Raw genomic sequence first — 26,175 nt, 5'->3', positions numbered from 1 at the left:
CCTAGAAACTATATGGAGTCAATTGGTGGACTTTGAAAAATTACAGTTTTTTCGAATTTTAGGAGTCGAATGTGCTATTATTTTGATTTGTACAATTCAAATTCAATTGAAAACTGACCTATACGATCGAAAATGGACCTATTCGGCCCAAAAAAACCTTCTATTTAATTTCAGTTGGTCTTTTTGAATTAGAATTTTGAAATTTTTCAAATTCGAAATTCAACCCTTAATAAATCTGCCTCTTAGGATCAGGGCACACAGGCAGATTCGGGGAGAGCAACTTTGGGCGACTTCAGAAAAATGAATCGCTCCGAGTGCTATCCTGCCAGTGATTTACATTTTAGCCGACGGGAAGGCAGGGTAGACTAATCTCCCCGAATCTGCCTGTGTGCCCTGACCCTTATGGGGATCCAAATTATAGAAAAAAAAACCTTATCTAGAAAACCCCAAGTCCCAAGCATTCCCCAAGTCCTATACCCGTATGGGACCTGTTATCTAGAATGCTCAGGGCGTGCTATTTTTTGGATAAGTTTTCCATAGTTTGGATCATGATATCTTTAGGGTGGTTTTTCTTCCAATAGTGATCAGTGATAGGCGAATATGACCTGTTTTGCAGAAAATTATCACAATTTGCCAAATGCATTGAGGTCAACGAGTGACAATTTCATTTTGAAGCACAACAATTTTTTTCACCTGGTGAAAACATGAAATAAACCAAATAGGCTGGTTTTGCTTCCAATAAGGATTAATTATATCTTAGTTTGGATCAAGTGCAATCTACTGTTTTATTATTACACAGAAAAAGGAAATCATTTTAAAAAATTTGGATAATTTGATTATCTACGGGAGACGGCCTTTCCGTAATTCTGAGATATATACTGTATGCTGTATGTATTTTTTCCCTCTTTTCTTTATTGGCACTGTTTTAGTTAGCATTAGGCTGATGGCACATGTAAAGTGGTTTCTCCACCAGCATAGCATGGCAGTTGATTTCCATTCATATCAATCAGGAGGAACAAGGTACGGGGGAGATAAGGAGTAGAAAGGTGCCTATAAAAGCTGCCAACTTGGCACCTTCAAACCCGTTTATGGGCCCCTCACGAGGCCTGCCAATCTGATATTGAGCCTAAAATCGATGAAATATCGATAGGCCCGGTTTGAAAATTCCAGTCGTTGATGTGGTCCTCACCCAAGCGATGGTGCAGAGTGATCGAAGTAATGTCTCTTTAAGAAAAAACTTCGACCCCCAGTTCGCCACCTAAAACCTATCGAACCCAATGTTAGCCTATGGGGAAGGTCCCCATAGGCTTGCCTAACTTTTTTTGGTCGAAGGATAATCCTTCGATCGTTGGATTAAAATCCTTCGAATCGTTCGATTCAAAGGATTTAATCGTTCAATCGAACGATTATTCCTTCGATCGTTCGATCTAAGTATTTGCGCAAAATCCTTCGACATATTCGAAGTTGAAGGATTTTCATTCCCCAGTCGAATATCGAGGGTTAATTAACCCTCGATATTCGACCCTTGATGAATTTGCTCCTAAATGTGCAGTTTTAAAAAAAATGTATTTCAGCTTTACACTACATGTGGCATCAGCCTACAGGAATATATTTCATCTGCTTCCTTCAAGTCAAAGACTTCTAGCCTAACAAAAATATAGGCGTAATCAGTGGTCCTTATCCAAACTACTCATTATTGCTTAAGGATACGACCCACATATCTATTCACTTTCCTACAGTTCTTCTAAAAACCTCATTGAATACCACATACACAATGAAAAAGTGTAGTGCAGTTTTCTGTTAGCCACAGGATCCAGTTTCCATTATTGAAAAAGTATTGTGGACTTTTTTTTTATTTATTTCTTTTGAACGTCCTGAAAAAAATCACATGACCGGAAGGAAGTAGACAGACCTAAGTGCACCCGGAAATATAATAAAATCACAAGCGATGTTTAAAATCACATTTTTGAGAATGTTTACCGCTACTGGAAATGTAAAATCATGCTGGCAAATATTACATCGATCATTATCGCAAAGCAAAGGTTAGCGTCAACACCTCCTCTGGAGTTTCGTTAAATATTTCATCAGCAAAAAAACCACTTTGCGATTGCAAAATTTTTATTAAATACACTGCACATTTTGGCAAAAGCCATTTGATTGCAAACATTGCGAGGAAGTAGTTCAGGTCTGTAATTGGTCAAAAAGGACGCAAAGATGGAGGCAATGGTCTTTGTTAACATTTTGTGCCCTAACTAAACATATTACTTTCCTCCCGAAAAGGTCTTAAAGCTTTTCCGAATTTCAGGAAACGTTTTCTAAACCAACTTTTTTGTTGATCAAATTTTTTTTGAAATCTTAATTTTGTTGCTTTTTTCCCTTTTGTTTCAAGGTCCGGAACATTAATTAAAGCCCACAAGGTCCTGATGCTTCTCCAGATTTCCATCATCACTTTCTCGTGACGGATTTGTGTTTATAAAATAAAAATAGAGCTCATCTCCAAATGTAAGAGACAGAATTGCTTGTTGCACACACAGGGCAATAAATACAAATAAATCCATTCCCCGGCCAACAGCTTGAGATAAAAAAAAGAAAACGAGGGAACAAAAATAATGATAAAAAGAAAATAGAGAAGGTGGGGAGGGGGGCGGCGGCGGAGGAACGAGACCTTCAGCAAATAAACAGGGTATACCGTTTCAAAGGCTACAGACACAGACATCTCATTGTTTGAGCCAATTATCAGTGGAAAAATAATAACAGCAGATGGATTCAGAGTCACTGACTTTTCATATGCACTTCAACAGATGATGAAATGCAAGAGCTATCTGAAAAAGGCAAAACATCTTTCAGTGAGAGAACTCTATCCTCCAGATGGGAACCTTCTAAGGCAGCTGATTATCGTCTCAAAATGCAGACTTAGCGAGCGTTTCAGGGGCTTATCAGATAGCGAGGGCACAATGACATCATTATTAGGAGTCTCGGCTTTAAGGAATGAATTTGGAACAAAGATTTTTCGGCATGAGAGTAGCAGATATTGTACAAATAAATAAATATAGAGGATAAAGGGACGGCGCAAGAGATATGTTTGACTTGTACCAGCAACGAGCCCCTCGGCCAAAGCCTTTGCTGATTTCATTAGGGGTGTCCAGCAGTGCTAAACATTGTGGTTTCAACCACAGCTCACAGGTTAAACAGGTCTGATTTAAAGGAGAAGGAAATGCTTGGTGCACTTGGAGGTGCTAAATTTTAGGCACCCCCCAAGTGATTGTATCTACTTAGCTGAAACCCCGGGCCGGTGCTCCTATCAGCAGAAAACTGCACCAGCCCAGGGTTATACCAGTGAGCACCACGGAGTTATCCTCTTCTCCCCGTTGGTGCCAGGGCCCCCTACAAATTATAAAGAACTTTGGGGCCAGGGCCCCCTACAAGTTAAGAAAACCAACTGGTGCCAGGGCCCCCTACAAGTTAAAAAAAACATTGGTGCCACGGCCCCCTACAAGTAAAAAAAACATTGGTGCCAGGGCCCCCTACAAGTTAAAAAAAACATTGGTGGCAGGGCCCCTACAAATTAAAAAAACATTGGTGACAGGGCCCTACAAGTTTTAAAAAACTATTGGTGCCAGTGCCCCCTTCCAAGAAAAAAAAAACTTTGCTGGTCAGGGCCAGGGGATACCTATTCAGGTTAATTGGTGGCCTGGGTGTTAAAAAAGAACATTGGTGTTCAGTGGAATTTACCCTTTATTAACATGTATTTATATAGCGCCAACATATTGCGTAGCACTGTAAAGTAAATGTGATTATACTACTAAATCACATTAATTACATACATAGAACATATGGAGTAACAAACATCACAATCAATACAGGTACAAAAAGGTGAGGAAGGCCCTATGCATAGGCATACAGTCTAAAGGGAAGGGAGTAATACACAAGGTGTGGGAGTGGGCAAGATCGAATTAAGTGGGTGAGAAATGTGGTATTGTATGTGGTGTTGCGTTTGGTAGTAAAGCAGAGTGAGGGTAGGCTTCTCGAAAGAGTGAGTTTTCAGAGATTGTTTGAAAGCAGAAAGGTTGTGAGAAAGTTGGACAGACCGTGGGAGAGCGTTCCAGAGGAGGGGTGCAGCCCTTGCAAAGTCTTGAATGCGAGCATGTGAGGATACCCTTTAAAGTTCCTCCTCAAGGAGCGGTCATCATTGTTCTTCTCCGGCGACGACTTCTACGTTCTCTTCTCTCGCGGCTTCTTCGTTCTATTTTGTCGCCGCTTCTTCACTCTTCCATGGAGTAGATTCTTCTGCAGCATGACCAGCCCCCCCCCCCCCGGAGAACCAGGAATCGCCCAGGACGTCAATCACCCCTGTGACACCCCCCCCCCCGATGGTGGCCCTGCTTCCAACATCTCCATGTACAAGCACTAGCTGAAGTGGTGTAAAGGTCATTCTTGAAGTCCCAGAACTCTGAAGCGGCAGAAAACGGCCTCTGGATTGATAGATCACACTTTATCAACCAACAGTCCAACAAATGAGTCTGGGTTTTGCAGACACCAGGAGAATTCTACCTGCCTAAATGCTTAATGTCAGCTTCGAAGGTAGGCAGAGATGGAATAATGATCTGGGGTTCTTTTTAAAGTAATGTTGTGGCAACACTTTGGGAAAGGCTTTTTCGGCGATTTTACCTGATGTACAAAGTCAGGTTCATACAGATGATATGGGAGTGAAAGAATTTCCAACCCAACTGAACACTAGTCGAATACACTGGAATGCCAAATAAAAGCCAGACTTGTTTGTCCAACATTGTGCCCACACTGACTTGTGGCTGGATTGAAAGCAAATCCCACAACTCGTGAAAAGCCTTGTTATAGGTTTTTACAAAGGCCTGGATTTCCTTATTTGGCACCCCAATATACAAGTGAGAGGAGAGATAATAATGATCCCACCAAGGGAAATTCACATATTAAAGAATAAAGGATAATCCCCCCGTTATCAAAATCAACCTTGTTTATTACACAAATTCATTTGTAGATTGGAGTTGGTATGTAAAACCAAGTTATGCAACCTCTCCAAAAATACCTATAGGAGTAGCACTGGGTCAGAAGACACAATGAGAGACATTACCCAGATCATTATCTTTCTGTGCTGCAGGCACCAAATTCAGGATACTGACACCCAGACATTGCACATTTAGCAGAACTTCTGACATCACCTGCCTTCCCAATCTTATTTCTAGCAGTCACTTCTCATTAGGGAAGCACTGCCCTTTTACATTTGCCTGAACTGCCTTCTATTGCCCTTCATTACACAGCACAGTCGCTCTGTTCAGCAGGGTATCACACTTAAAATTCTAGCGTTGGTCATATTGAAAAATGATTCGCCTTTGGGTTTAGGTTTAAATTGCATTAGGAAAGGAATGTGGCATTAAAGTGGACCTGAACAATTAACATTTTGTCAATGCAATTTGGCAACTAGTCATTCTTATTTTTTCATTTTTATTTTACTTTCAAGTTATTTTCATCCCTTTAAATTAGAATTTAAACTGTTGCCAGGCCTCTCGCACACATAAACCAGGCTGGATAGGAGGCTAGCCTCCAATAATACACAAAATATGGTAGTCCAACATCAAATGCCTCCAATAATATGTTAAACCCGCACCACCTTTATAGTCGTTTTCTTTTTTTATATAAGCTACTGCCTGGTTGCTGGGGTTAAGTCAGAAGTAACTAGATAAAAGTTCAAATTCTAGATTTGACCATTATTATAATAAAAAAAAATAAACAAAAAGGAATGAATTTAGGCCAAATGCATATTTTCTTGGGATACTATCATCTCCATTTAGGTGACCTATTTTTATTTACTGAGGTGCGGTGGAGAAATTACATTTAAACAACTTTTCAGTTCAGATCATAAAAATTGACACAATAAGAAAGTAAAGTTATGGGATCAGTTATCCGGAAACCCATTATCCAGAAAGCTCCAGATTACAGAAAGGCTCCCATAGACTCCAAATTTTTAGAAACAATTTCCCTTTTCTCTGTAATAATAAAACAGTAGCTTGTACTTGATCCCAACTAAGATATAATTAATCCTTATTGGAAGCAAAACCAGCCTATTGGGTTTATTTAAAGTTTACATGATTTTTTAGTAGGTATGAAGATCCCTTACCCCCAGGTCCCGAGGTCTGGATAGCAGGTCCCATGCCGGTAATAAACAACCTAAAGAAACTAAGGGGCAGATTTACTAAAGTTCGAAAGAGTTTTTTCAAGGTGTTTGAGTTGTCATTCGCATTTTCAAAATTTAATAACTAGAACTCGTCAATGCGAGTAATAGAATATGCGTTTCGAGAACTGGGAACTTGAAATTCGAATAAGTGAATCCAAAATGCAAAGTTATAATTCGAATTCGAGATTTATCAAATTTCTATGAATCCATTTTTTTCTCCTGTTTTGACCTGCCGAGTTCCATGAGAGACTACGATAATTTGAATATTAGAATTTAAAAAATTAGAAATCTCGATTTAGGCTATCTATCCTTATGGTTCAAGAAATTATTAAAGGCTACATGGAATGTTGGGGAAACACTGGGTTAGCAATAAATCCCCTCATCTGATGCTATTTTAGTTTGAAAGAGAGAGTTGGGAGTTAAGGGCTTGAGCAAGAAATTATAATCTGTCACCTTTGTTTGGAAAGGCAGCAACATCTTGAGGATGAGCAGCAAAAGCACCAGGAGCAATATGCTCCTTTGATTCCTGCTATCCAAACAGCGTGAAAATGCACCTAAAATGGGCAACCGGAAATTTGAATACACTCTCCAATTTGTGCGGCAATAAATTCATTTTCAAATTCGAATCAAAGCAATTAGAATAAAACCTTTTCGATCAAATTCACAGAATTCAACCTTATTCAAAAATATGATCAGTTGAATTAAAAAAAAATAAAAAAATTTAAACGAGTTTCACACAACTCAAACTTCACATGATAATAAAGCTGCCCCTAAGTGAACGAGCTCAGTAGTTCACCTTGACCCATGAGGAGTTCAGTAGATGAAGATAAAGATATACAGTAAAGCTCATGGGAATTGAGGTCAATATAGAAATAAGTAGGGTTCCTTGGATTCCATCACAACTAAGAGAAGAGGTGAATGGGGAGAAGATGAGATTTCAAATGACAACTCACCTCTCTCTGCAATATGCCACTGAATGATGGTTCCTTAAAAGGTAAACTCCATATAGATGCCTTAAGGTTCTATGTTTAATGCAACAGGCACCAAAATATTGGGAAGAAACTTCAAGTTCAATATTGCCTACTCAGGTCAAATTTTTAAAAATAATGGCACTTGATAGTAACCTAGGGTTGTTTGAGCATGAAACATTTTCTGGTTTTGATGGATCTGAGAGCAATACTATCAGAAAGTATCTACAGAATTTACTGTATCACTATATTAAGAATGAAAAGACCACTAAAATATCGTCAATGAAAGGACCCTTAGCAAGAATATTGAGACTGATATAATAAGTGTCTCCGGTCTTCAGCAGCAGGTGGCTGTGTCTCTTGTAGCTCCTTGCCAGTCTTCTGACTAGCCAATCTAGTTTAGAAGGCGTTTAGATAATTTGTCAGTCAAGTTATTGGTCCTGGGCAAGGTTGTTTTGGTTTTGTATTGTAAGATACAGCTAATTGCACAGAAAAATGATGCAGAAAACGAATAAAGTCCTTTAAATTATTATTCTATGCTGGGATATGCCTTATCCTCTTAAGGCCCCCATACACGGGCTTATAAAAGCTGCCGACAAACCATTGGCCCATGTGTGGGGCGTCCCCGAACAATATGTAGGTGAGATCTCGATCGGGCAGGTTTAAAAATACTGTTGGATCGCGGCCGCATCTGTGAGTTTATGATCAAATCATTGGGCCCCAGGGCCCATGATCGGATCAGCCCGATATCGCTCACCTTGATGTGGGCATATCGGGCCACCTTTAGATGTATAGTTGCCCTCAATGTGTTCTACAGTCTTACTCTGAACCTTCATGTCATTATCATATATTTTCAGTGAAACAGAGGGATGAGACATGAGGGTATAAAGCATTTAGCTCCATCTGCAGTTTATAAGCATGATTAATATGACTCGTTAGGGGGTGACTACTGTTCCCTGTAACCCGCTGCTCGTGATAAACGGTGGTGCTCACAAAGAATGTTGTTCTTATCCTGACCTGGGCACACAGTTTTCAAACAATTTTTTTTTTTTTTTTTGCACACACAGCTAAGAAGAAATGAGAGGGGATATTGGGGGTGACACTGTCCTACTTGTATTTTGCATTGAGATCCTGCATCTCTCAAACGTGAAGGAAATTGCTTTATTTTCAAGTAAAATGACAACATTTTGCATTCCCCATCATATTTTTGACTGCTTTCTGAAATTGAAACATTTAACGCCACCGTTATTGCAGATATTACATTTCTGGCATGCTTTTCCATCTCAGGGAGACTTAGAGGGTGATGTTCTACTGCGGATCTCTGTGCACCCAAGCTTTTCACAACTTATCAGAAGGAATCGGATTTACTCTTTATTTCCAAACATTGTGGGGATCCAGGCGGGTTTCCAACGTAACCTTTAAATAGTCGAATTAGGGCTCTATTTTTCCGTCCGTACTGACACTGTTTTACACCTGATTCACTCGATCAAAAGCAAATACTTTTTGTGGTGTATCATCTGAGTGGGAGAAAACTGTGTAAGGGTAGGTGGTTCTTAGCTTGTTTGTGTGACATTTCCCTGTATTGCTGATCATTGAATTCACCCACATTTTGCTAATTGTTGTTTTTCCTCCTCAAGCAAAATAATTTATTTCCCAGAATAACAATTCATCTTTTTTGTCACTTACAACATTTTACATGATTAGTTCAGTGTACAGTCAATGGCAAGTGAGAGGCTTCCACCTCCCACTGGCTTCGTAAATGATCGTAAATGATCTTTACCTTCTCAACCTACGATTTTCCATCTTTTATAATTTTTGTAAATAATTAGGTTTCTGATAGTAAAGGAATGACAACGTTGGTATTGATTCCAGTAAGTCATTCCCTGTTTATGATTATTCATTTTCATCCAGAGCAACCCACTGTGTCATCTCTTTGGAAGGATTCACATGGTGAGACAGTCAGCCATCTCAGCCAAATATTATGGGGCTGATTCACTAAGCTCGAGTGAAGGATTCGAATGAAAAATACTTCGAATTTCGAAGTATTTTTTGGGTACTTCGACCATCGAATTGGTTAAATTCGTTCGAATTCGAACGAAATCGAACGAATCGAACGAAAAATCGTTCGACTATTCTACCATTCGATAGTCGAAGTACTTCCCCTTTAAAAAAAACTTCGACCCCCTACTTCGGCAGCTAAAAGCTACCGAAGTCAATGTTAGCCTATGGGGAAGGTCCCCATAGGCTTGCCTGTGATTTTTTGATCGAAGGATTTTCCTTCGATCGTTGGATTAAAATCCTTCGAATCGTTCGATTCGAAGGATTTAATCGTTCGATCGAACGGAAAATCCTTCGATCGATCGATCGCAGGATTAGCGCTAAATCCTTCGACTTCGATATTCGAAGTCGAAGGATTTCAATCCGAGGGTCGAATTTCGAAGTATTTTTAACTTCGAAATTCGACCCTTAGTGAATCGGCCCCTATGTGTTCGCTCTGTCTACTGATGCTTTGGATGTACCAAATACATAATTTTTGGCTTCAGCAGAATAATTGATCAAATACCTCAATTCAATCTGAAACCTAACTTCAATAATAATATGTGGAAAATAAGAAAATATGAAAAACGTGTGCCATCTAAAACCAAAAAAAGTCAATTTCAGTTGTCCAAACATTTAGGGGCAGATTTACATTGGGTCGAATGTAAATCCTTCGACTTCGAATATTGAAGTCGAAGGATTTACCGCAAATAGTTTGATCGAACGAAAAATCGTTCAGTCGAACGATTAAATCCTTCGAATCGTGCGATTCGAAGGATTTTAATCCATTGAACGAACGATTTTTCTTCGACCTAAAAATTGTTACAAAGCCTATGGGGACCTCCCCCATAGGCTAACATGGCACCTCGGTAAGTTTTAGGTGGCGAACTAGGGGGTCGAAGTTTTTTTTAAAGAGACAGTACTTCGACTATCGAATGGTCGAATAGTCGAACGATTTTTAGTTCGAATCGTTCGATTCGAAGTCGTAGGTCGAAGTCGCCAAAAAAATTATTTGAAATTCGAAGTTTATTTTTATTCTATTCCTTCACTCGAGCTAAGCTAAATGGGCCCCGTAAAGTCATAAAACGTTAAGGTGTCCGATTACGTTCAGCTGAACACTTGGGTTTGGCCAAATCCAGATTCTGCAAAATGATGGAATTTAGCCAAATCCCATGCCACCCTTCCCTGTTTATATATGTGGATCTCTCCCCGATATGCCCACATTGAAGTGGGAGATATCGGGCTGATCCGATCATGGGCCCTAGGGCCCAACGATCGGATCATAATGCTGCCAATATGGGCGGTCGGATTGCGGGACCGCATCTACGAACAGATGCGACCATGACTTTCCACCAAATATCAATAGGGGAAGCCCGTCGGAGGGCCCAACACTAAGGCCGATAAGCTGCCGACAAGCTGCCGACTTGGTCTTTCGGCAGCTTTTATCGGCATGTGTATGGCCACCTTAATACCACCTCCAGTTCCTTTTAAGGAATACAATCCTACCACAGAAAGGTTTTGGAGGAGATAAGAAATTGTAGTAGAGAATAATTACATTTTGTGCTAGGCATTATCTGCAAGTATAAAGACTCAAGAAAACATTGCAAAAGGACAGTATATTAGGACAATTAGATATTATGGGGAAACAGAAAAAAACATTATTGCATAATTTTTTTTTCTGGATTGACTAAAGACAGGACATTATTATGTCTAGATGCTAATCAATTATGAAGGATGATACTTCCTTTTTGGCAGGGCTATTAGGAGGAAAACTAAACCCCCTAAACAATGTAGGTCTCTATAAAAAGATATTGCATAAAAAAGCTCACGTGTAAAACCCTGCTTCCTGTAAATAAACCATTTTCATAATAATATACTTTTTTAGTAGTATGTGCCATTGGGTAATCATAAATAGAAAATTTTCATTTTTAAAAAATAGGGCTGCATCCTCCAAATCCCACAATTCCCTGCACAGGTGATTTCAATAAGGAACAGAACATCACAGTGCAATGCATTGTGGGTTATGTAGTTCCTGCATGCTGTCTGTAAGCTGTGGAGAAGTTATTTCAATTTGTAACATCAGTGTTTAGTCCCTCCTTCCCTGCCAGGATTTCAAATGATGCAGAACGAGAAGAACTGTTAAACAGCTGGATTTCAGCATAGAAAATGGCATTTATTCAGACTTTTTGAAGAAAAAGGTAATTGTGATGGGTATATTAGGGGTTTCTGTGTTATGTGGGCATAGGGTTGCCACCTGTCCGGTTTTGACCCGGACAGCCCGGTATTCTGAGGGGCTGCCCGGGTCTATACTTCCTGCCCTGTTTTCCAAATAAGGAAAACCTGGCGGGATTCCCTTGATTGACACGGCGATCGGCCAATCACTGATCGCCGCGTCATAACCCCGCCCACTGATGTCACGGGTTCGCCCACTGACGTCACAGACCCAAAGAGCGAAGAAGACAATCACTCCTTGGTGCTCACTGGCAGAACCCCAGGTCTGTGCACTTTTCTGCTTGGGGGTGCCTAACTTTTGGCACCAAGTTAAAATGATTTTCCTTCTCCATTAATATATTAATAATGTGTTGAGTGGGGAGGACCTCTTGTATTTGTCTATAATATATTTCAGTAGGGAGTAAGTAGATAACTTGCTTTAGACCAGAGTGAAATCTGTAATCGTGAAATCTGTACATTAACATAATTGTCAACATATCAACTGAAGTTTGCTGCTGGGCAGATGTACCTCACATTTCTATTTAACCATAGAACATTATATGAGCAATTGCCCATAAAGCACTTTATTGAGAAGATTCACCCAGCAGAAATGTATTACAGTCATGGGAATAAAAACATTTTGTTGGTCAGGAATTAAAAGAAAAAAAATTAATTTCATTATGTTAAAATATTGCCCCAGATCAGTGGCGGAACTAACGGGGGTGCAGGGGGTGCGAGAGGGCCAGGGCCCGCAACCCCTCAGGGCCCACCGGCAGACCGTTTTCCGCTGAAAATGTGGCCAAATGCGGCGTTACGGAGATGGGCGGGGCCCGGCTGCGTGTCACGCACCAGGGCCCGCCCCCCTCAATGAACGCTTCTGCCCCAGATAACTATAGACAGCAGGTCTGGACTGAGATTCAAAATAGGCCCTGGCATTTCAGCTACACAGAGGCCCAAACAGCACCTCACCAGCCCAATAAATAGTGCCTGTCTTTGGCAACTTACAGCAGCCCCTCTGGCATTTGCCAGAACCCACAGATTGCCAGTCCAGGCCTGATAGACAGTTCATGTAAAAACAAAAACAAAATACAAACAACAATGCTAAAGAATACTTTTCTTAATTGAAAATCTCCTTAGGGCATCCTAGAGATTCTCAGGGGAAGTCAGATATTTTATGAAACACGTTGGCCCGCGCCCTCGTCTGAAGACGGAAACAGAGGTGAACACCATTAACTACACTAATCCCCACAATTAGGTTTATGGCACATGGGGTGTTGAGTCTCAGGATTTAGGAAATGTATAACAAATGTATAAAAATTTACTGGTTATTAGGGATGCACCGAATCCAGGATTCGGTCTTTTTCAGCAGGATTCAGATTCAGCCAAAAACTTCTGCCCGGCCGAACCAAATCCTAATTTGCATATGGTCAAATCTTTCACAAAGGATTTGGGGGTTCGGCTGAATCTAAAATAGTGGATTTGGTGCATCCCTACAGGTTATAGCATATAGAGATTATGACCTCAAAGTAATTTTTGCTGGCTGTTAGGTAAAAACTCTAAGGGGCATATTTATCAAAGGTGAAATTTTGAAGTTATGTGAATTTTTTTAAACTCTAATAAATTCAAATGCACTCAAAACTCGAATGGGAGGCTATTTATGAAAAGACTGGAACATCTAATATTCGATCGAATAGGAGCGACCTGAAAATTCTTATCGAATACAAATCAAGTTTTCCAACGGAAAAAAACTCGAATGTCAGGAAGCCAATTAACATTTTCAATTGGACCTCTGCCATTGACTTCTACATGAAAACAGCAGGTTTTAGATGGCGAAGTATCGAATAAGAACTGGTTCCAGGGTCAAGGCGTGATAAATCTCACATTCCAATTCAAATTCACATTGGTGCTTTCAAATTCGAATTTTTGTGCGATCTGACAATTCCGTCAAATTATTGTGAGGTTAGTGGGCACCAAACGTTTTTGCATCTAATGACATCAGTCAGAAAATCCATTGGTCATGCAAGAAAATTGTCATTGTTTACCGTGAAATGTATCCACTGTCAAATTGTTTGCAGGGTCAAAGTCCTAGTTCAATCGGCAAGTATATTATATATCCTCCTGCTTCCGTGTCTGCTTGAATTTGCTCCAGGTGCTCCAGTTCCCTCCCACAAACTATAAACATACAGGCTCCTGAGTACAAGATATGGAGTTTTGACTCTAAGCACCACTGGGGAAGTGACAAAGGAAATCTCTATAAAGTGCAGAAAATGATGCTGGTGTTCTATAAATCAGGCATGATAATGATGACCTTATACTCAAGGTAGGTGTTCTTCAAAAACTCCTTTGAATGTCTGCTAAAGCCCCCTTAAGTTGCTCCACTCTTGGAGACCATTCCACTGTATAGAGGAGAATTAAATGGTGGATTTAAAACATCTTCAAAGCGTATTCAGTGGTTGTAGGACACACTTCATTGAAAAGGCAACCAAGCGAATAGGCGCCAGCCTATGAAGTGTCACCAGCAGTAAATAGTTCTTGACAGGATGTCTTAGTAAAGCAGGAAGTCTTGTACCTGTTTGATCAAAAATTACCCTGTCCTACTGGAACATAAACTACCCTATGTTTAGAATCGATGTACATAATGAAGATGTAGCCATGGACAATACATGGGCCGCAGAATGTGCAATCATCCTTGCTCCAAGTGTCTATTTTTGGCTGCACTAACAGTCACATGATCATTCGATTAACTTTAACTCTTCCACAAGATCAGGAGTTGGCAAAGTGATAAATATGACATTCCAGAGAAGGGGTGCAGCCCTAGTGAAGTCTAAGAACATGTGTAGGTGGACAGGTATTGGGTAAGGAGCATAGAAATAGAAGCCTGTCATGGAGTTGTTTTATTTGCCTTCCTAAGCTTTATTATTTCACTCTGCTAATTAATCACGTTACAGGCTTAAGTATACCACAGTGATGTAAACAATGGCTTTCAAGAAGTATTTCTGACCACTGTGGTTAGAAGATTCTTTTACAAACAGAGCTAAAGCCAAATAGCAGGCCGGAACTGCTGATTGGAGAACCTGAAGTTTCTACCTTAAAGAAACATTAATTGTGGCAATCTTGTGTTATGCAGTTTTGGCAATTCCAGGGTGCAACTGGGAGGCACTGGGCCCACCAGGGCTGCTGCTTCGGGGCCTCCAAACCACCCCTAATCCCTCCCCCCATCGGCCAGGCCCTCCCCCCCTCCACAGCTGGAACCTTCCTCCAGCCTCCCACACTTACCTTTTCTCCCATTTTCGGCCGCAGCCGGGGGCCGGAAGGGAGGTTGGAGGAGCAGTGACAATAGTAGGACTGGCCCAGTGGGGCCCACCGGGTTTTTTCTCGGTGTACCGCAGACCCAGTCCGACCCTGGGCAAGTCAAGTACTAAACCTTAAAAATGTACTTCTTAGATCTCTTTCTCATTCAATCCAGTAACAAATGGAAGCACTATACAACATAATATCCTTATGAAGAAGAACAAAGGTCTCACAGTCCTGATATAATTAATGTCAAAACAAAGGAACTTTTTGTCCAGGGCAAATATGCTGTAACAGATTTTATAAGTCAACGTGAAATACATGAAAAGTGTGATACAACCATCTGTCACCACTCAATCTATGTCAGTTCCCCCTCACATCTCCCCCGCCCCAAGAAACAACCCACACAAGTGCCACAAAACCAAACAGAATCACTTGTGTTTCCTGCACAACGCATTTCAAAACAACTTCATTACAAGCGTTCAAGTATCATTTTACATACTAGTTTTATGTCTGCACAAATATGATAAATGAACGTTTTCACGCCCTGAACCTGACTCACTGGTTTACAAATTATTTATGGTGGGAATTGCACGAAAACCGCAAGAGATAATGTGTTGATGACAACGATCTTCTGATATCAAGACGCGATGATAACGATCGGCACCAAGAATGAGAGTAGCCGGGAGAGACTAAAATAGCAAACGGAAAAATATGCACACTTGCTTGGGAAATAATGGTCTGGTTAACCTGTCAGTAGTTTCATTCTAAGAATGCCGTGCTCAGGGCTTCATGCAGTGACATTATCTATGTGGGACAAAGCTGAACACCAAAGCAAAAAAAAAAAAAGAAAGAATACTAGGCACTAAGGATTGCAATATGGTGGCACAGGAGAAGAAAATATATTGTAATATAATAATCCTCAAAGTCTATTTGCTGATGGATATTTTGCAAGCACACTGCTGTTTCCCATTGGGACCCAGTCCAAAGAAGTCCCAAGCAGCCCATCCTCTAATTGCTCTGAGAGTGGGCTCAACGTGTGAGGTTCTCCCATGGGCCCTAGGAAACCAAATTCAATTTTTCCTTAAAATAATGGGTGTGAAACCTTAAACATTAAGAAGTTCTGAATCTCGTTGATGTATTAGGTGCAGCTTGGGTATCGGAAGTCTGATTTAGATACACAGTTAGGTCTAATATAGTTCCTTTTGCCACAGTCTCCAGAAATCCTTGTCTCTCTACATGCAGGACTTGCGCCAAGGGCAGTTATTTTGTTTGTGCTGGAATCAGTTTTATGACTAAGCTCTAACACATCTGCTAGGAAAGAGAGTCCCCCTAAAATATGTATCAGACATAACTGTCAATGAAAATTGGAAACCAACTCCTGCACGAGGAGAGAATGTAGAGAGACATGAGAGGGGTATTGTGAAGAGTAACTTGTTTATTTCAGAAACGATACAGAATTGGTAACTGATCATAGTTTTTATTTCCATGAGCCGAAGCATTTATATCAGAGGGTCTGCAATATTACTCCTGGGACAAGCTGGCAAAGAAAGCCCTGGCACACCATATAGAGTATAAAGCTATATGATCGGATAACGAGGCCAATGCCATTATTCTGTGACCTACCAATATACTTGGACTTTCGAGGCGTGTAATCTGCAGTTACCTATATGTCAGCTAAGATATGGCTAATATGTTCTCTTTATGTATAGTGTGGTGAATGTCTTTTTGGTTACTATAAAACCATGATAGTTGTTCACAAAGCCAGGCCACCTGTTACTTTCCACTAAGCCATCTTCTGCCCCTTTGATAGTGTCGATCGATTTCTGATTGAGCCTGGTGGTCCTCTATTCCCTGTTGTTATGGTTCTGCACAGTCTATTTTTTATCTTGTTGGGGGCACTCACACACTCTACACTTGATCATCAGGTGAAACACTTTTGTAAAATGCTATGTGATATCTGCAATGATTCTCTGTTTCATGATGCTTATATTGGGTTGGACACTAATTTACATAACCAAGTGCCTTTTTTAGGTTGGAGAATACTGGTGTGTTTGGGCTGTCTTGAGAAAGGTCCTCTTAGCAGGAAAAAAAAAAAAAAATTCACTCTTTCATAAGTCCCGTGAGTGCTCCAGTTTTTCATGTGGATATATATATATATACACATTTTCATTTTCACGATAGTTCCCCTTTAAAGGGGACCCGTCACCCAAAAGAATAATAATTAGAAATCCTATTTTATCATGTTAGTCAAGCAAAATGAACTTTAATTACACTATAAAACTTTTTTGAATCTTGTTTCCATCTGTCTGGGAATTCATAATTATAGCAAACAGGCAGGAGCCATTTTGTGGACACTGTTATTAAGACAAGCCTTGTATCATCTCAGAATCTTGTTTGTGCACCAGAATGGGGGACCTGATGTCCATCCCCGTGCCCTGGCTACACAATTATATGGTAACGAAAGAGGGGGAATGTGGGGAGAGCAGTGACATGTAGGAAGTGCTGAATGGAAAGTGAAAGTAATTGCCTAAGGCATAGAGGAGGGGCAGGCAATATTTGATTGACAGCTGAGATTTTTAAATTAGTTTACAACAGCTATGAATGCTTAAATAAAAAAAATGGGTTTTGTGTTTAATTTGAAAATTACTTTTATTATTCAGCTTTTTATTTCTGGATGACAGGTCCACTTTAAGGCCTAATTTTAAAATAAAGTGTCACTAATACAATACTAATACATCCTTCCTTACATTATTTTGTAGAGTTATAGGGTTAAAAAAAGCAGGGGGTGCAGCAAATACTGTGGCACTGAGAGTTTGATGCTGACTTTATGTGCCGAGAGATATCAGTTATTCTCTATTAGACTAGACAACTATTTACATGTTTGTAATTAATTCTTTTATTAGGTAAACTGAGTTCTCTTTCCACTCCTCACTGTGCCGAATAGAACTCTTACAGCTTTCTGTGTTTATGGAAATTGGGAAAGCTGCATTTATTATGATGTCAAAGGCATAACAAAATTGACATTATAAAACATATTGTGCTGAGCCAGTGGCGCACAGGAGAAAAAACACGGCAACACAAAGTATCATTCCTATCAAAAATTGCTAATTTCCTGCTGATGTGTAAAAAGAATTTTTAGGCTTTTCAAGTACTTTCTGCCATTTACCCTGACTTAAACCTTCTCAAACAAAAGGTTATTACTTAAAATTGAAACTGATGTTACCTTTATTGAACAGTCAAATAATTATTATTTCCACTGATACTTACACTTTGGAAAGCAAAAGGTGATTTAAAGGAGGTATAAACACAAAAATAAAAATTTGCAGAATAAAAAAAAAATGCGCAATACACATTGAAGTCATGTGCAAATATAACTGATATATGAAACAGTGGTGTATAGGTGGAGAAATTCTCGACCCGCAACCGACCCTAACCAGCCCCGGCCCAACCTGCACCCGCCCAGCCCTCCGTTCCCCCTGTATTTATAGACCTGTGCCCGTCCCACCCCACAGTGACTTCACAAAATGTCTATAAATGCAGGTGCCGGAAGTGCTAGATCGTCGGCGGGGGGAGAGCAGGAGAAGAACTCAACCTGGACCCGACCACGAGCTGAAGATTTTGTGCAGGAGCCGGCCTGAACCTGCACGAGGCAGGGGTCCAACGGGTTGTTGGCAGGCCCGCCCGCCCATCACTAATATGTATGTACGTATGTATGTATAACTTTATTTGTAAAGCGCTGTTAAGAAGCCGCAGCTCTGTACAGTGCATAAAAGTACAATATATGTATATATATATATATATATATTATGCATGTAGCTGGAGCACTCAAATCATTAAGGTAATTGCCTAGGTGCAGGTTAACTTGAAAAATTTATAGAGCAACAAAAACCGCACACAAAGGACTTGTATAAGTGAAAAAAGATGACCAATTTATTGCGACGTTTCGGCTCCTGTACTTGACACCACCTGAAGAAGGCTCAAGTACAGGAGCCGAAACGTCGCAATAAATTGGTCATCTTTTTTCACTTATACAAGTCCTTTGTGTGCGGTTTTTGTTGCTCTATATATATATATATATATATATATATAAAGTATACATGGGAAAGACAAATCACATAATAAATATATACAGAATCATAGGACAAAGAGCTTAAGTGCTATGTGATAAGAGACATCGTGGGAAGGAGGTCCTGCCCCCTAGAGCTAATATGAAAGCTGTGCCTGCCTCCAGGGCCGGACCTAGGGGTAGGTAGAGTAGGCACGTGCCTAGGGTGCAAAACTGGAGGGGCGTCAGGCAAGTACCTACTTAGCCTCTTTGTCCGGTCCCTTTTTTGCCTGATTGTGCGCTTGCCCATGCGCGCCTACTGGCACATACGCATGAGAGCGTGTAATTGCATCTGAGGCTACCGGCACATGCGCGCGTGAGCATATACTCCCATCCGAGGCTAATGATGCATGTGCACGCCAGAGTGTATTTGCATCTCAGTCTATTGGCGCATACGTGCACAAGCGTTTATTTGCAGCCTCTGTTGACGCTTGCAGGAGCCCAGTCATCGGCGTGACCGGCTAGGATACCTAGGGCGCCTGGCCGGTCAGGCCCTGCTCTGCCTGACTGTCCCTTTCTATTCTCTGCCCTGGTGGCTCTGACATGAAATAAAATAACAGAAGACAGCTGTCTGCTACATTGTTTCAGGAGACAGAACCAGAAATGCAGGAAATGCAGGAAGGTACAGACAGATACACTTACAAACCACAAAACAACTGTTGGTAATGGAAAGTTTTCTTTCATTAGGCAAAATGAATAAGTGTCCATTTTTGCATGAAAACAACTAGTGCTAGTTTGTAAGGCAGTGTGATTATGAAAACAAATATTTAGTGTCCCTCTAAGAAAGCTAATGGCACTTATGATTCATGGAGGAATCCATTTTTTGGCACTTGTGTGCAGGGTCAAAATGGGATGTGTGAGGCCTGCTGGGGATGCCACTTCAGGGTCCCACATACCCTCTGTATCGCTCACTCACCTTCCCCCCAAACCCATGTATCATCCTTGTTACTTGACTCAGGGAGGATAGGCAGCTGCGGAACGAAGGAGAGGCCACAATCAGGTCTGGATTGAGGGAGGGAGGAAAACAGGGGAGACCAGGATCAAGGGAGGGAGGGCGGCAGCAGGGGAGGGCAGGATTGGGTCTGGGTGGTCCCACCAGCCCAGTCTGGTCAAGGATCCTTGATAAAGGTCTCAATGGGGACCGAAACATTGGATACAGCATGTTATATAATAAAATAAATCACTTTAATTGAAGAACCATTCCAATACGTATATAATTCATATTGACCATGCATCCAGGAAGTAAGTAACATTAGAGAGTGAACACTTGGACTGTGTATATATATATATATATATATATATATATATATATATATATATATATATATATATATATATATATATATATATATATATATATATATATATATATATATATATATATATATACATAGTGGATGATGTACCCCCTACTGTAATTTCTAAAGATATTATAAGTCATCGAGGAGTTATGTGACTCCGCAGGCCGAGTGCTTTTATACAGGTCACATAACTCCGAGGTGACTTCTGATATCTTTATAAATTTCTAGTAGGGGGTACATTATGCATTATAATCTACATTTTGTGGGGATGTGGGGAGGGGTGTTGGAGGGTTCGGCGTCAAAATTTTGGTCCATTTCGGACGTGTGGCGTCAAATTCCGACGCACTGCTGTTATAAACGGCGCGTTCTGACGTCAGAATGCTCCGTTTATATAGTGAATAAAGTACCCCCTCTTGTAAAATATAAGGATATTATTAGTTACCGAGGAGTTTCATGACCATATAAAAGTACGAGGCCGAAGGCCGAGTGTTTTTATACAGGTCATGGAACTCCGAGGTAACTTCTAATATCCTCATATTTTACAACTGGGGGTACTTTATTTATTATAATACACAAATTTTAGTGAGTCATGTGACAGAAATGACATCACTACTCACCATTTATAACTGATGACATCACTACTCACCGTTTATAAGGATATAATTTACAGGATATTCATGGCTTTTGTGTATTATAAGGATATAATTTACAGTCTGGTCCCATAGGGAAATGACCTGTTATCCAGAATGCTCTGGACCTGGTATGGGACCTGTTATCCAGAATGCTCGGGACCTGGGGTTTTCCGGATAATGGATCTTTCCGTAATTTGGGTCTTCATGCCTTAAGTCTACTAGAAATTAATTTAAACATTAAATAAACCCAATAGTCTGGTTTTGCTTCCAATAAGGATTAAATATATTTTAGTTGGGATTAAGTACAAGCTACTGTTTTATTATTACAGAGAAAAAGGAAAATATTTTTAAAAATTTGGATTATTTGGATAAAATGGAGTCTATGGGAGACATCCATTCCGTAATTTGGAGCTTTCTGGATATCGGGTTTCCGGATAAGGGATCCTATACCTGTATATATAATACACAAGAGCCATGCATATCCTGTGAATTGTATCCTTATAAACGGTGAGTTCTGATGTAATTTCTGTCACATGATCACTGAAACTTGTGTATTATATAGTGAATAAAGTACCCCCAGTTGCAAAATATGAGGATATTAGAAATTAATCTAGAGTTCCATGACCTGTATGACATCACTACTCACCGTTTATAACTTCTCGGTAACTTATAATATACTTATATTTTACAAGAGAGGGGACTTTATTCACTATATAATACACAAAAGCCTTGAATATCTTGTAAATTATATCCTTATAAACGGTGACTAGTGATGTAATCAGTTATAAACGGTGAGTTCTGATGTCATTTCTGTCACATGATCACTGAAACTTGTGTATGATAATAAATAAAGTACCCCCAGTTGCAAAATATGAGGATATTAGAAATTACCTTGTGTTTTTATATGCTCATGAAACTCCTCGGTAACTTATAATATTTTACAAGAGGGGGGACTTTATTCACTATATATTATAATTATTACATAAGTTGTCATTATTCTGCCATATACATTTTCAGCCAACAGAAGCCTTCTAAGGTTAGGGGTCCAATGCAAATACTTTTACTGACCTTCACTAACACAGGCCCAGTCACATACAATGGCTGGTGAATATCAGAACCAGTGTTCAGTTCAGTCGATTTGCACCGGACACAAGAGCTCACTGTCACAATAACAGGTACATGAACCACTGACATTCTCTTTCCCCTTTTCCCACCATCAATAAAGCTCTTTAAGTAAACAGTGTCTTCCTGATTTCCATGTGGTGTCTGCCGGAACAAGGCTCCTCTAGATTAATGCTTTGTCGTGGGGGCCCAGAAAGGGGCCCGATTTATTCGAACCACTGGCCGAGGTCAAACATTGAAATCCTCATAGAGCCGTCTGGATGAACTGCAGCTCAGCACTTTCATTCTTACAGGAAAGGAAACATTCTTAAAGTTCATCTCATTTCTTTTGTATATTATTCTAATAACCGGATAAAACAGTAGAAAAGCTTTGTTTGGCACTTTCAGTATTATCATTACTTTTACTATTATTATTAAATGCTCCACTACACTCACTCACAAGAAAAATAAAACTTGTCTTTTAAGAGGGGTTGTTCACCTTCCAAACACTTTTTTTTTCCAGTTCAGTTGTTTTCAGATTGTTCATCAGAAATTAAAACTTTTTTTCAATTGCTTTCTATCTTTTATACATTACCAGTTTTCCAAAACTGAAGTTTAAAGTTTAATGTTCGTGTCTCTGGGGTTTCAGTCTGGCAGCTCAGTGATCCAGGAGCATCTGAACTGTTACAATTTGCTCCATTTAGTTCAGGGGTGTCCAACCTGCGGCTCAGGATGGATATGAATGTGGCCCAGCTTGAAACGGTCAGTTCCCGAGGAAACATCATAATATAGTGAATAAAGTACCCCCTTTTGTAAAATATAAGGATATTATAAGTTACCGAGGAGTTTCATGACCATATAAAAACACGAGGCCGAAGGCCGAGTGTTTTTATACAGGTCATGGAACTCCGAGGTAACTTCTAATATCCTCATATTTTACAACTGGGGGTACTTTATTTATTATAATACACAAATTTCAATGAGTCATGTGACAGAAATGACATCAGAACTCACCGTTTATAACTGATGACATCAGAACTCACCGTTTATAAGGCTATAATTTACAGGATATTCATGGCTTTTGTGTATTATAATATAATAATTCCAGGTGTCCCATATTCCAGTGTATAGCTCCATCTGTTTGTCCAACTGATATTGTAGTTCTTTTCTGTGTATTTTCTTTACTTTTACAAATCAAAAGTGTATTTCATGTGGGGCCCCAGACAATTTTTCTTTTCAGCTGTTATCTTGTGTTAGGGAGCTGCTATCTGGTTACCTTCCCATTGTTCAGCTGATGGGCTGCTGGGGGGGGGGGGAGGGAGGAGGTGATATCACTCCAACTTGCAGTACAGCAGTAAAGAGTGACTGAAGTTTATCAGAGCACAAGTCACATGACTGGGGGCAGCTGGGAAACTGACAATATGTCTAGCCCCACGTCAGATTTCAAAAAAAAAAAATCTGTTTGCTCTTTTGAGAAATGGATTTCAGTGCAGAATTCTGCTGGAACAGCACTATTAACTGATGTGTTTTGAAAAAAACACGTTTTCCCATGACAGTATCCCTTTAAATATGATTTTTTTTCCCCAAAACTGCCTGTTGGGTGCTATAAATATGCACACTTATACTAGGGGTGGTTTATTCATTTTTAGGATCACCGTTTAACACAATTCGTATATTGTCATTTCTAGAAGTCTTTTTTTGCCCAATAACTTTTTTTTTATCAAAGAAATTGAAAAACAAAATAATTAATAATAAGTCTTGCTACCACCTAAAACCTGCTGAGAAATTGTGGAAAACCCATAGATTTAACGTAAAAGTCAGCCCTAATGTTTTTTGTTGTTGTTGATGATTTATTTCATAAGACGTTATTGACTTTAGGGGGGTGATTTATCAAAGTCAGAATTTATCTCAATATTTTCTGCTACAAACTCCGATCAAATCCGCTCTGTTTTTTTTTTTTGCTTATTTATTATTATTCCATTCTCCTAAAAATTGGCTTTGCGGTTAAAAAATCTGATTTTTTTGGATTTGTCACCGAAAGCTTAGAAAAACTTCTGGTTATTGCACAAAACCAAGCACAGGTCAAGAAATCATTGGGACTTATATGCAACCTTGACAGGTCTGAGATGCCGGATTTTCTGATTCAGACTTTTCCATTCTCTGGGTTTGATAAATTCTGAAAAATGTGTGATTTTTTTTCAAATTTTATTTAAAAAATCACCAATTGTTCATGATTTTTGCATTGGGAGTTTAGTAAATAACCCCCCTGTATGTTAGCTCCTTTTCTGTGGCTTCCATCACAAGGAGATTTACCAATTCCAAACACACAAGCAAACACAACATAATTCCTATATCTATACATCCAAAAACACCAAATCTACCTGATGTCCTTTAGTTTCCTGATCCTTTGGGGCAAAATGATCCTGATGCTTATTGCATTCTTGGAACAGTGTAATAATACAGCAGAAGAGCCTGTCGCAATCTCCCATGAGGTCCCTGCAATAGAAAAGAATATTTATTAGCATTTTAAGTCATCACCCCAAGTTTTTGTTTCCATGGGCCAAAGGATAATATGGTTGGGTAAAGGGAAGGGGAAGAAACGTAAAACAAAAAGCTGCTTCTGGGAATGGTGGCCCTCACCCTTGCATGAACAACATTTGGAACTGACATTTATAAGCCAACAATATTGTGCATTCTGTGCTGCATAACAATATCTAAGATATCACAGTTTTTTTTTAACCAAAAATATGCTTTTTGTATCCACATAAGAAAAAAAGGATGTTTCGAACATATTAAGATATCACAGTTTTTAATATAAATACTGTACCCGTATATTTCTTGCATAACTCTGGTTACTAAGAAATACCTGCTGATGCTGCCATCAATTTATAGTACAAGTATGGGACCTGTTATCCAGAATGCTCAGGACCTGGGGCCTTCCGGATAATGGATCTTACCGTAATTTGGATCTTCATACCTTAGGTCTACTAGAAAATCATGTAAACATTGAATAAACCCAATAGGCTGGTTTTGCTTCCAATAAGGATTAATTATATCTTAGTTGGGATCAAGTACAAGTTACTGTTTTATTATTACAGAGAAAAGGAAATTATTTTTCAAAAATTATTTTGATAAAATGGAGTCTATGGGAGACGGCCTTTCTGTAATTCATCACTTTCTGGATAATGGGTTTCCAGATAACAGATTCCATACCTGTATTTCCCTATACAGGCTATGGGGCACATTTATCAAGGGTCGAATATTGAGGGTTAATAAACCCTCGAATTCGACCCTCGAATTTAAATCCTTCGAATTCGAATATCGAATTCGAAGGATTTAGTGTAAAAATCGTTCGAACGATTCAAACGATTTTAAGTGATCGATTGAAGGATATTTCTTTGATCAAAAAAAGGTTAGAAAAGTGCTGGGGAAGGTCCCAATAACATTGTACCTCGGTAGGTTTAAAGTGGCGAAGCATGTAGTCGAAGTATTTTTTAAATAGACAGTACTTCGATTATCAAATGGTCGAATAGTCGAACGATTTTTAGTTCGAGTCGAAGGTCGTAGTAGCCTATTCGATGGTCGAAGTACCCAAAAAATTACTTTGAAATTCGACCTTTTTTTAATTCGAATCCTTCACTCGAGCTTAGTAAATGTGCCCCTAAGAGTAAACGGATTCCATGATTTTTTAATTTGGCCCAATTATTGAATCATCCACATAACCAAAAACTTGTATCTGCTTATTTAAATTTGAGCAACAAAATTATCTAAAACTTTGCTCCTTTTAGCTGCTCAGTGTTTGTACAACAAGATTTCTTGTGCAGGAAAAGACTCAATAAAATTGTAAAAAACAAATCCGAATTGTACGATGTTTTCGTATTTGTTGCCAAAACCGCAACTTTTTCATATTTGACACCCAAAACCTGCAACTTTTTTGAATTTGATGCCCAAATTATTGAACGAAACCCAATGCAATTCGGGATAACTTTGAAATTTCAACGGGACATCTGCCATTGGTTAAGCTGAACCCAAAGTGTGAAAGATGAATTCCCAAAAATTGCAGGAATTGAGCCAAATTAACCCCTTAGAATCAGGGCAGATATAATAGACACTTATAACTATATAATAACATTCACAGAGTTTGCCCAGGCAGAAAAATCCCATTAAGGTGTTTATTTGTAACAAGTGACAAGTAAATGCTGCCTGCTGATTGGTTATAGTTTCAGCTATAGGGGACCAGGCCTGTATTTATTGCATATTCTCATGAGTTCTGAGTTTACAATGTGACAAGTGGGTGGTGTGACAGCTGTTCATCAGA

General features: G+C 39.5%; 1 protein-coding gene across 12 annotated transcripts in view; it reads right to left on the bottom strand.

Moving 5' to 3' along the window:
• foxp1.S (forkhead box P1 S homeolog) overlaps positions 1 to 26,175 on the bottom strand; it is a 629,350-nt gene that overhangs the window by 352,915 nt on the left and 250,260 nt on the right. For all 12 annotated transcript variants that reach the window (XM_018259715.2, XM_018259719.2, XM_018259717.2 and 9 more), the window contains one exon: positions 24,239 to 24,353. The gene's annotated coding sequence lies outside the window, so the exon portion shown is untranslated. The remainder of the gene's footprint in view (positions 1 to 24,238; positions 24,354 to 26,175) is intronic.

This window comes from Xenopus laevis, chromosome 4S, assembly GCF_017654675.1.
Source record: "Xenopus laevis strain J_2021 chromosome 4S, Xenopus_laevis_v10.1, whole genome shotgun sequence".
Lineage (NCBI taxonomy): Eukaryota > Metazoa > Chordata > Amphibia > Anura > Pipidae > Xenopus > Xenopus laevis.
This window is presented reverse-complemented; position numbering and strand designations above follow the sequence as displayed.